Genomic DNA, 12,313 nt, shown 5'->3' with positions numbered 1-12,313 from the left:
CTGGACCTGGGCTTTTCTTGGATGGGAGATCATTTATTGCCGTTTCTATTTCAATACTGGATATGGGTCTGTTTAGAAGGTTTAAATCTTCATGTTTACGTTTGGGATAGGAATTTTTTCTAGGAAACCATCCATTTCTTCCAAGTTCTCGAATTTGTTGGCATAAAGGTTTGCAAAATAGTCCCTTATTATTTTCTGAATTTCGGTTATTTCTGTGGTGATGTTACCTGTTTCATCTCTTATCTTGTTTATTTGTGTCTGCTGCCTTCATTGCTTGGTCAGGTTTGCCAGGGGTCTGTCTATCTTGTTGATATTTTCAAAGAACCAACTCTTTGTTTTGTTGATTCTTTCCATGGTTTTTTTCCTCTCTAATTGATTTAATTCTGATTTCATTTTAATTATTTGCTTCCATCTATTTACTTAGGGGTTTGGCTTGTTGTTCTCTCTCAAGGAAATTAAGGTGGTTCCTTAAATTATTGAGTTGCTGTATCTCCAGTTTGTTGATGTATGTACTTAGAGATATAAATTTTCCTCTGAGTACTGCCTTTGCTGTGTCCCAAAGGAGCTGGTACTTTGTATCCTCAACTTGGTTGAATTCCATAAACATTTGAATTTCCGTTTTAATATCTTCAATGACCCTCTGATGGTTCAGCAGTGTGTTGTTTAGTCTCCATGAATTGTAGGATTTTCTGTGGTGGCTGTTTGAGTTGAGCTCTAATTTTATTCCATTGTGGTCTGAGAGAATGCAGGGAATGGTTTTGATACTTCTGAATTTGCACAGATTTTCTTTGTGTCCTAAGATGTGATCTATTTTGGAGAATATTCCATGTGCTGCAGAGAAGAATGTGTAATCTGTTGTTGCTGGGTGGAATATTCTGTAGATGTCTGTTAAGTCTAGTTGGTCTATGCAATTATTTAGTTCTGTGGTTTCTTTGTTCAGTTTTTGGCGTGTTGATGTGTCCAGAGGTGATAGTGGAGTGTTAAAGTCCCCAACTATCAATGTGTTTGAGTCTATGAGTGTTTTTAGGGTCAGTAGTGTTTGTTTGATGAAGTTGGGTGCTCCTGCATTTGGGTTGTAGATATTTAGAATGGTTATATATTCCTGTAGGTGAGATCCCTTTACTAGTATGAAGTAACCTTCTTTGTCTCTTCTTACCTTTTTAAATTTCAAGTCAATTTTGTCTGATACTAGGATTGCAACTCCAGCCTGCTTATGGGGGCCATTTGCTTGATAGATTTGTTTCCAGCCTTTCACTTTTAGAAGATGTTTACTTTTGCTGGATAGATGTGTCTCTTGGAGGCAGCAGAAAGATGGATCTTGATTTTTGATCCAACTTATGAGCCTATGTTATTTGATTGGAGAATAAAGTCCAGTAATGTTGAGAGTTAGGATTGAGAGATGATCGTTTGTTCTTTTCATTATCACTATCTTGTTTAAAGCTGTGTCTTCCCATTTCTTGATCTGATGTTTAGTATTTAGGGTTCATTTCTCTTTCTGTATTGGGATCTTGATTATTTTCCCTGTATAGTACATCTTTGAAGATTTTCTGTAAAGCTGGTTTGGTGGAGATATATTGTTTCAATTTTTCCTTACTGTGGAGGACTTTTATTTGACCTTCGGCTATGAATGAGAGTTTGGCTGGGTACAGAATTCTTGGTTGGTAGTTATTTTTATTTAGTGTTTGGTATACTTCATTCCAGGCTCTCCTTGCTTTCATGGTCTCTGCTGAGAAGTCTGGGTTAATTCTGATTGCTTTTCCTTTATATGTGATTGTTTTCTTCTCCCTAACAGCTTTAAGGATTCTTTCCTTGTACTCTACTGATCCTGTTTTGATCACAATGTGTCGGTGGGATGTCCTATTTTGGTCTGGTCGGTTTGGGGTTCTAAATGCTTCTTGTATCTGTATAGGCCTTTCCTTCTGGATATTTGGGAAGTTCTCAGCTAATATTTTGTTAAATAGGTTGCCTATCCCATTAACCTCTTTCTCCAAGTTTTCCTCAATACCTATTATCCTTAAATTGGGCTTCCTGATGGTGTCTTGAATCTCCTGTAGTGATCTGTTTTGTTGATTGGACTGGATTTGTATTGATTTTTTATCTTTCTCCATAGAATCTAAGGAATCTTCAGCTCCTGAAATTCGATCCTCTGCTTCAGTTAGTCGGGACTGTAGGCTAGCTACTTGATTTCGAATCTCTTTTCCTTCTGACTGGTCTTTCCTGATGATTTCCATGTCATTTCTTAGGTCTTGTATGGACTTCTTTACTTCATTAACTTCATTACTTTGGTTTTGACTGTTGTCTCTCAAATCTTTAAGCTGGGTAGCTATCTTTTCATTTGACTCTTGAAGTTCATATATCTTTCTATTTGTGGATGCCATGAAATCCTCCATTAATTGTTGCTTTGCCTCCTCATGCTCTAGAATAATTGACTGAAGAGATTCAAACTTTTCATTTATCATGTTTATCATTAGACTTTTTAGAGCATTTTGGGGGTTCTCTTCTATGTCTTTGATTGACTGATCTCCTTCCTGCTTGTTTTGAGTGGGGGATAAGACTTCATTGTTTGCCATCTTTCTTGTGTTCCTTCTGCCCATTTGGATTGGGAATGCCAGTCTACCAGCACCTGTGAGCACCATTTACGACCCAAAGCAGCCCTTACCAAGCACTGTTGTGTAAATCTTACAAGTTCACAATTATATACAGATACCCTGTATACCTGTCTATAAAATTAGATTTGGTGTTCCTAAAGAATACAATTTCAATATAACAACCGATCCTGCGCCCTGTATTCAGTAGTTACTTATTAACTGTTACAACCCTATAAGCAATTCTTGTTTTTATATTACGTTCTTTTAGGACTGGCTTTCTCTATGAACCCCTTTGATTCACTCGGATTACGCTGGGATACCCTCTATCCAATAACCATGACTCAATGGAAACTGAAGTTCCAGGCAGTAAGTCAGGAGGGTAAGTTGGAGGTAGTAAAGAGAATAGAGTAAATTGTATTGGGGGGGGGCGGTGATTTTGGTTTAGTTTCAGTGACGTGGAAATGTGGAGAAGAGTAGAATCAGTAAAAAGAACAAGGTTAAAATGATAGACAATGGGGAGTTAGCAGAAAAGAGTGGAGGTGTTATTCATAGGAAAGTAATTTTTAAAGAAAGAGAATGCAAAGAGAGAAATGAGGTAAAAATAGTGGAGGACAGATGCACAAAACAGAGAAAAATTATTTAAAAAAGAAAAAAATAAAAAGGAAAAAAACCAGAAAAGGAACTGGCCAAACAAACAGAAAAGAAAAAAAAACTTGATAAAACAAACAGGTAAAAGTGGAAAACAAAACAAAACAATAAAAAACCAACGACGTTTCAGAAGTGAAAAAAAAAATTTTTTTTTAAGTTTAAAAAATGTTTGAAACGAAGAAAAAAAAATTGGAGTCCTTCTTGTTTGGGAGGTCTTTCCCCAGTCTCTGGTTTCCTTGTGATGGGTCTGCAGTCTATTTTCCTGATTGGCTGGGTTTGACTTGATTTCAGTTTTCAGGGGGTGGTTCTGTTCTGACCCTTCCCCCCTGTTGGTGCAATCCTGGGTCTCTGTGGTTTGCACAGCTTGAAGATAGGCCTTGGGCGTCCTCTGTAGATGGGGACTTGAGCAGTCTCAGGAACCGTGGCTCCTCTGTCTGCTGCGGGGCCGCTGCCTTTAACGCCTGGCTTTGAATAGGCTGTGGACTCAGCAGGGTGGGGCGCCTCTGGCCCATTTTACCCGGCTGAGAGTTGCTTGCATGGGGGTGGCTCCTCCCTACTGGGCGGGGCAGCCTCCTTGGAGGAGGTGGCTATGGAATGCAGCTCCGTTTCGGGCTGGGAATTGGGCTTCCTCTGTGACGGGACCGTTTAACTGTCTCAGGAACTGTTTGTTCCCCCGTCTGGTGTTTCCGTGCCACTGGGAGCTGCTCGCCGCTTTTGCTTTAAATTTAGTAATTCCGGTGGGCAGGGCCGGGCACCACTGAGTAAGCCGAGGCCCAGCACTCGCCTCCCACCTGGGCAGTGGGCGTTCTCCTGGGTGGAGCTGGCTCTCACTGGTCGGTCCCTCTTGCCCTTTTCAAAGATGGCTCCTTTGACCTCGCTTTCCCCAGGCCCGTTTTAGTTCCAATCTTTTTTGAGCCTATGCCAGTGGCAAAGATGGCGCTTTGCTCTGGTGGTGGGGGAAGGGCTGCCTTGCAGAAGCTGCTCTGTGGGCGCGAGTGAGAATATCTTTCGTGGGGTACTCACGCTTTCTCTGTGATTTCAGGTCGTCCGTGCTCAGCCGCCGTCTGGAGGATTTCTCCCTGGTCTCCGCTGTGTGCTTTAGCTGCACGGAGTGTGGGTTGCTGTGCCGGGTGCTGTGCCGGCGCCGGCACTGGCGCGGCGGCGGGTTGCAGCCCGGAGCTCAAATCTGTGTTTTCAGATGAGCAAAGTCGATTTTTCCTGCCTGGCCAGAATCCCTGTACTGTTAGAACTTACTCTGGCTGTTTTTCTAGGAGTAAAAGTTTCTATGGGGTGAGAAAACTGCAATGTCGGAGGGAGCTCAGCTAGTGCTGTGCAGCTCCTCCACTGTCTTCCCGGAAGTCTAAATAACACCTTTATAGCATACTGTAATTATAGAATACCAAAGACAAGAAGAAAAATTCAAAAGTCTAAACAAAGAAAGAAAAAGGACAGATGGGCACTAATAGTTCACCTCTTTTAATTCTAGCTAGTTGACAGGCTGAAATTGGAAAAATTAAAATTTAAGCCCAGCTTAGGCAGTAAAGTTCATAAGACTCCTCAACCTATAGCTTGGTATAATGGTATAAGCCTGTCATCCTAGCTATGTTGGACACTGAGATTGAGAGGATTGTGGTCCTAGGCAAGCCCAGGCAGAAGAGTCTAGTGATTACATTTCCATAGATGGAAGCTGGACATGGTGGCATGCACCTGTCACATCAGCAATTATGGGAAGCTTAAAGTAGGTGGATCAAAGTTCAGGTGTGTGCCTGAGTTTTATCTTAAAACTAACCTGTGAAAAGCAGGACTGGAGGTTATACAGCTGATATCTAAATAGAAGTGACAAATCAGAAAGCATAGAAATGATTTTTTAAAATTGTTTCATTTTATTTAGTGTTTTTTTTTATTTTTCCTCCCAACCACCATAAGTTGTAAGTTCAATTTCAACATAGTGTCTAGTGAGTATCACTGCTGCATTTGTTCATTCTTTATCCCTCCATTTCTGTGCCCCCTTTATCCTCCCAAAGACAGATAAATGAACAATTCAATGCACTGAAAGAAATTATTCTTATCTTAGAATTATAGACTTAGCAAAAATGTGTTAAGAATGAAAGCAAAAATAAAACGGGTTTATATCATCAGAAACACCCAACAAAGGAAATGATTAGGTTGGTTTTTTAGGCACAAAGAAAATGACCTCATATCAAGGGTACAGTTTCAGGGAGGAATGGAATGTAGACATAATAGTGTTTTGTGGAACTTGATAAATTCATCATGAATTATATTTTAAAAAACTAAAGGGTCTAAGAGGGCAAACATCTGTGAGGGAAGATACCAACATGAACTTCTCAGAATAATAAGTGGTAGTGAGGATGGGGTAATGAACCAATGAAATAAGAGCAAATGAAGTCAGTCTCATTGTATAAATATGTATGAGCTACCATAGTGAAACCCCTTTGAACAATTAGCATATACAAAAAAATGATAGATGGAAAGGTAAAACAGGTCCTCTTTGAAATGGGGCTACTATTTGGAGGAGGGAAGGTAGAAAAAAATGAAATCAGGGTGAATATGGTCAAAACACTTCATGCACACTTGTGAAAATGGGAGTGTGAAGCCTGTTGGAATTGGTTTGGGGAGCAAGAAGAGGGGATGAAGGAGAGGGATGCAGAGGATGAGTGTAATCAAAGTATCTAATATGCATAGATGGACATGTTAAAATGAAACCCCCTTGATGCTGAAAATGTGGAACAAAAAGAAAATGGAAGTTGTCAGTAAGAGATAAGACATGTATTTTGGAGGCTGAGGGGTTGATCTTGGAGATTAAACAGCATCCTGTGCTTGCAAGGGGAGCTGTCCTGCTTGTGCCTCACCTCCAGCCCAAGACATTCTTAAAATGTGAGGTCTCATTCTACCAAACTACAAACATTGAACCATCTTAATTAGAGAGTTTCAATAATTAACACAATTTGGTATCAATGAAAGGATAAATATGAAGACCAATAGAACATAATAGAAAGCTCAGAATCACAAGACCCATGCCTGTATAGACTTTTGATTTATGAAAGCAGAGTTACTGAGATGCAGGGGATAGGATAGTACGTTCAGTGAACTGTGCCAGAACATTAATTATTCACATGGCACAAACTGAAAATATCTCATAGTCTAGACTGTAAACAAGTACAGTTAGATTATAGACCCAAATGCAAAAAACAAAATAAACTCTCTATAACATAATATACCAGAATAACTTTATGATACTGAATGTATTGGAGAGGCAAATATTTCTTAATCAGAACTACACAGCACTAGACACAAATAGACTGATAATTTTCATTACATTAAAGCTAAGAGCTTGTTTTTATGTAGTACATGATTCAGAGAGTGAAAAAAATCCAGCCACTGAGAGCAGTGTGTGGTTTATAACCAAAACATATAATGAATTATGAAATTCAGTAAAGACAAGCAATATAGAAAAATAGGTCAGAGACTTGAACAGGTCTTCCTTAAAAGGGTGTTCCTGCAGTCAGTGCATAGACATGCATATCAGATAAACACCCCAGAACCTGCATATCAACATTGTTTATCATAGCTTCAAACTCTAAATAACCCATATGCTACCAGTAATAGGTGATACTAAGCATCTACCGTAAATTGTTATGATATAAATTATTGAGATGAGTCCTACACAGTAAGTCATGAAAACTCCTTCTCTCTCTCTCTCTCTCTCTCTCTCTCTCTCTCTCTCTCTCTCACACACACACACACACACACACACACACACACGAAGGATAATAATGGCTGGAAAAGACAGACAACAAAATCTATGTAGCATATAACTCTTATGTAAAGTTCTCTTAGCAAACGTGGTGGTTAACCTAGCAAATATAAAATATAGTGTTTTAGAGATGCATGTGTCTACAGGCACCAATAAAATTTTTTTCCTTTTGTTTTTTTAAGTAAGGGAATGCTTTCAAGCATAGTGCATATAAAGAAGTGAGGAAAACTGGATACTTGTAGCTTGTAGCTCATGCCTGCAATCTGAGCTACTTAGGAGGCTGATATCCAGAGATCATGGTTCAAAAGTCCAGTAGACTCTGTCGCCAAAATAACCAGCAAAAACTCAGGCTGTAGTGTGGCTCAAGTGGTATAATACCAGATGAGCAAGTATAAGGCCCTGAGTTTGAAACCCCAGGCCTGGCAAGTGAGAGAACCAAGATCTGACTGGAGGAAGCTAAACTGTAAGGCAAACAGAAGAGCTTGCTGGTCCACAGAAACCCTCAGAGTTGGGAATCTGGGTGGTCAGGACTGTGTGTCTGTCTATAATTCCTTATAGGATTTAGGCTTTCTCGAGTGAAGTCATGACCCAAGATGATTTTTGGGAGCCAGAATATTTGCAGTGCCTTTGTGTAAAAGAAGGAGCCCGTGGTACATCCCAGTGTCTACTATAACACCGTGGCTAACAGGCAGGATGCGTCGACCTGGGAGCTCAGTGGTGGACATAAGGGACTCAGCTGGCTTTTCCTCATAGCCTGATTGCTGTGGTGACTCCAAAATGGATGCCACTGCTGAGATGAGACAAAAAAGATAAAAGAAGTAAAAGGAAAGGAAAGGCCATGTGAACTTTTATTTGTTTGCTTGCTTTGCTTTGGTGGAGGGGGTATTCCTGGAGTTTGAACTTAGAGCTTGGCTTGCTTATTCACGCTGACACTCTACCACTTGAGGCACAGCATCTGCTGTGTGTGTGTGTGTGTGTGTGTGTGTGGTGTGTGTGTATGTGTATGTGTGTGTGTGTGGTTATTTTTTTTTCAATTATTTTGGTAGCACAGTCTATTGAAGTTTTCTGCCTGGGCTGGCCTCCTATAATGGTCCTCTAAATCTCAGCTTCCTGAGTAGCTAGGAGGACAGGTGTGAGCTATCACTGGCATGAGCCCTCAGCACCCAGCTTGCTGCTTTTGCTTGTTTTTGAAATAGGATCTCAAGGCCTAAGTAGCCTTGAACATGTGCTCTTCTACCGCAGCCTTCTGAATGCTGGGCTTACAGGCATAGTCCACTCCTGTAAACGTTTTAAAGTACAGAGAATATTTATAGGAGTTCCCCTCAAGTTCGTTCTCATATTTCACTGATTAGAATGACACAGCCTTACCGCTTCCTGAACCAATAAAACGAAAGAGAATGGAATGACCATATTTGGCTTAACTCTGTATCAGTATACTGCCTCTGGAGCCAGGCTTGCCTAGGCATCCCTGTAACCCCAGCAATTTGGGAAGCCAAAACAAGATTGTGGTTCAAGGCCAACCTGAGCAAAATTAATGAGGACTTATATAAAAAATTAGGCCAGCTATGGTCATCCCAACTTCTTAGGTAGGAGAATTGGACCTTGGCTGGGGCCAACAAGGCAAATTGCAGAATTCTATCTGAAAAACAAACTAAAGCAAAAAAAGACTAAGGGCATGGCTCAAGTGGTAGAGTATAAGCTAGAGCCTGAGCTCAATTCCCAGTCCTGCTCCAACTTCTATCAAAAAAACTCTTCTTCTGAAGTGAGAGGAGAAGGTGAGTGGTGGGCAAACCCCTAAAATCCAGGTTCTTCAGAGACACGTGGTGAATATACACCTAAACCCTGAACAATATCAGAGGGTCTCCTTAACACACTTGGATAGCTATTGGGTTGGTAAACACAGCTTCTTCCAAATGGTAAAGGGAAGATGTGAAATTCATGTCAGCAGTGTGCAAGATAGAGAGAAAGCCAAAAGGTATGGGTAGTAGTGTACAGACTCAGCCATGTTTAGATCAGCTGCCAAGGCAGGCAAGAATGATACACAGTTCTAAATGGAGCTTCACACCAGCAGCTAGTTGAAGGTAAACATATTACTTCTCTTCTTCCTGCTCCTCCTTCTCCTTCTGCTCCTCCTCCTCCTCCTGATCCTGCTGTTGCTGTTGCTGCTGGTCCTGGCGCTCAAATTCTGGACTTGGGTGCTATACCTCAGCTCCGTTTTGCTCATGCTCTCATGCTCTACCTCTTGAGCCACACTGACACTTCTGGCTTTTTCTGTGATTAGTTGGAGATAAGAATCTCTCAGACTTTTTTTTTTTTTTGCCACTCCTGGGGCTTGAACTCTGGGCCTGGGCACTGTTCCTGAGCTTCTTTTTGCTCAAGGCTGGCACTCTACCACTTGAGCCACAGCGCCACTTCTGGCCTTTTCTGTTTATGTGGTGCTGAGGAATCAAACCTAGGTCTTCATGCACATTAGGCAAGTGCTGAATCACTAAACCACATGCCTAGCCTCTTGCCTGGGCTGGCTTTGAACAGTGATCCTCAGATCTCAGCCTCCTGAGCAGCTAGGATTACAGGTGTGAGTCACCGGTGCTCGGCTCTTACTTCTTGATATTATGTCTCATCGAAACAGGAGATGTATGCCTTGAAACATACATGCAGAGAACAGACTTCTTCTGCTACCTCCAGTGTAGCATCCTTTCTTGCCTGTGCTGCTTATTCAGTACAACTTTGAACACAATTTTGCCAAATCAACCTATATTTTAATGGAGAATGAGCTCCCAATCTAGAAATCAAATCTGTTCAGAAACCAAACATGTCTACAGTAGACTGTTACACTGCCATTTCAGTCTCATTTGCAAACTTCCTGCTGGAGAAAAATATCTATAAATCATGCTTTCCTTTACAATATTGGTGGAAACTCCACCAGCTATTATTTTCCTCTATCTGTTTAAAAATGCTGATGTGCTGATACAGAACTGAACTAATCAGGGGCCTTTCAAGTACATCCTACCTGCCCCTGAAATAGAAAGATAATTGGAGCACACATCAGGGTCATGATGTACAGATTTCTTTTTTTTCCCCTCAGCCTCTTTCAAACCACATCTTCCATTATATCAAACATACTGCTAAGGAAATGGAGTAGGTTTGAAAATAGGTTAAAGTGCATCACTCTAATCTTAGTGCATATACAGCCATGCCATTTGGATCATCTTGAGCAAAAACTACTCCAATTAACTACCAAGTGCTTACTGACAGCTCCTACTCATGTTTGCGTGTCTCCTTAGAACACAGAATGATATAGGTTTTCTTGCCGATAAACTCTGAGTCTCAGGGAGAAATCAAGTGCTTAAAAACACCATAAATCTCTCAGACTTACAGGATTTTCTGTGAGTTACAAATATTTGTTCCAAGGGAAATTAGAAGAGAAATATAAAAGGAATATAAATTTTGAAAAGTGCCAAATTATTAAGGAGGCCCTTCTAGAACCTGTTACATTTTGATCTATACTCTGCTAAGCAGTCTTTCAAGAATTGCTTAGCTGAAGTGTCTTTTTTAAAAAGGAAATCATAACTGCCAAGATTTCATTTTTAAATTGCCCAAAGGACTTCCCATTTCAAGGACTGGTCCATTATAAGTCTCACAGAACAAGCCACTTTAAGATTATAGGGTTTTTGGGAAGTTTCTATAACCTTTAGGAACAACCAACAGCAGTACAAATAATCAGTACATGGTTGATAGAAAAAAATTTTAAAAGCTCACCTTTCTCTGGGCCGGCAGGAAAACTGGCAATTTCAGGGAGTGTCCAGACATTGCTGTAAGAAGGGGTCACTTTATGATCCAATCTCTCCTGAACCAGTGAACCAGTGTCTGTGCTCACTAGTCAAATTCCATTCTAGCCTCACCCTAAGCTCAGATGAAGCCTCTGCCTCCTCTTTTGTAATGGGCTGCAATGGTTCAAAGACTTTGCCTCATGAATATGAATTTTGTCATTTTTATCTGTATTACTTTTGTATTATGATAATAATAGCAAGGTGCTCTTGGCTCAGGAACAAGGCCCAAAGCTAGTTCAGGCAGAAAAGTCCATGAGACACTTATTTCCAGTTAACCATCACAAAGCTAGGACAAGCCAGGAACCAGTGACTCACTCCTGTAATCCTAGTTACTCAGGAAACTGAGATCTGCGGGTTGAGTTTGAAGTCAGCCCAGGCAGAAAATTCCATGAGATTTGAATCTCCAGTTAACCACCAAAAAGCTGGAAATAGAGCTATGGCTCAAGTGGTAGAGTGCTAGCCTTGAGCACAAAAGCTCTGCATTTAAGTCACAGTACAGGTTTAAAAAAAAGCCAGAAGTGGAGGTGTGGCTCAAGAGATAGAAGGCAAGATTTGAGAGGAAAAGCCACATACAATGTGAAACTCTGAGGTCAAGCTTTAGAATTGCACGTAACTGACTAATTAACTAACCGAATAAATAAATAATGACCAATCTATTTGTTATACGTTGGCTCTGAGAAACCCATTTGCAAACCTTCTCACTAAGTTTCTGAATTTTCTATTAATTTTACTTTAGATTTTGTGTTAAATCAACAATCTTGCTCAATAATAATAGTATTAAAAAGTAGTAATAGTAATAATAGCTCTGATGTGCTTTTCCCTGTCAGCATCGCTTATTATGTTCTCAGATATCTATGGTTTCTTATTATGACTTCCTTCTCTCTGGGAAGTCCAGATCATTAACGATTGTCCCTGTGAAGAATGCACCATTTCTTTCCCTTTCTGGCTTGACACCCTCCTTGTCCCTCAAAAGTAAATCACCTATCTCAGAGAGATCATCATTGCCTGGGAATGGCATGGGACACTCCAGAAAAGGCTCTCACTTGGTAGAAAGGGGCTGGGTAGCGTTTTGGGGGTGATCAAGATATATTGTATTCATAAACAACTTGGTTAAATGTTAAGTCCTTTGTAAAATCACCTGAAGATAATTTTTTTTAAAGCAGTCTAGAGGCACAGCAGCTTGGAAAAGGAGAGTATATTTGTAGCCAATGAGCGGTTGACCTATCCCATATCCATAGAAACCTTTTCTTCTTACTAGCATGCTCCATTGTCTACTTGCAATTTGCACAGCTAAAATCTGCATTGTCTAAAACCCTTTCTGAAGGTCCTGGGTCTTTAATGACATCACTAAGCTGCAGCATCAGCTCTGGCCTGGCAACCTTTATACTACTTATTGTGTGAGATAAATAAAGCTCTTAATTATTTAAATTGCTATAGCAGTAGGCTTTTCCCCCCTGCTGATCAGAGGTGAA

The sequence above is a fragment of the Perognathus longimembris genome, chromosome 2 (genome assembly GCF_023159225.1).
Source record: "Perognathus longimembris pacificus isolate PPM17 chromosome 2, ASM2315922v1, whole genome shotgun sequence".
Taxonomy (NCBI): domain Eukaryota; kingdom Metazoa; phylum Chordata; class Mammalia; order Rodentia; family Heteromyidae; genus Perognathus; species Perognathus longimembris.
Note: the sequence above shows the minus strand (reverse complement) of the source record.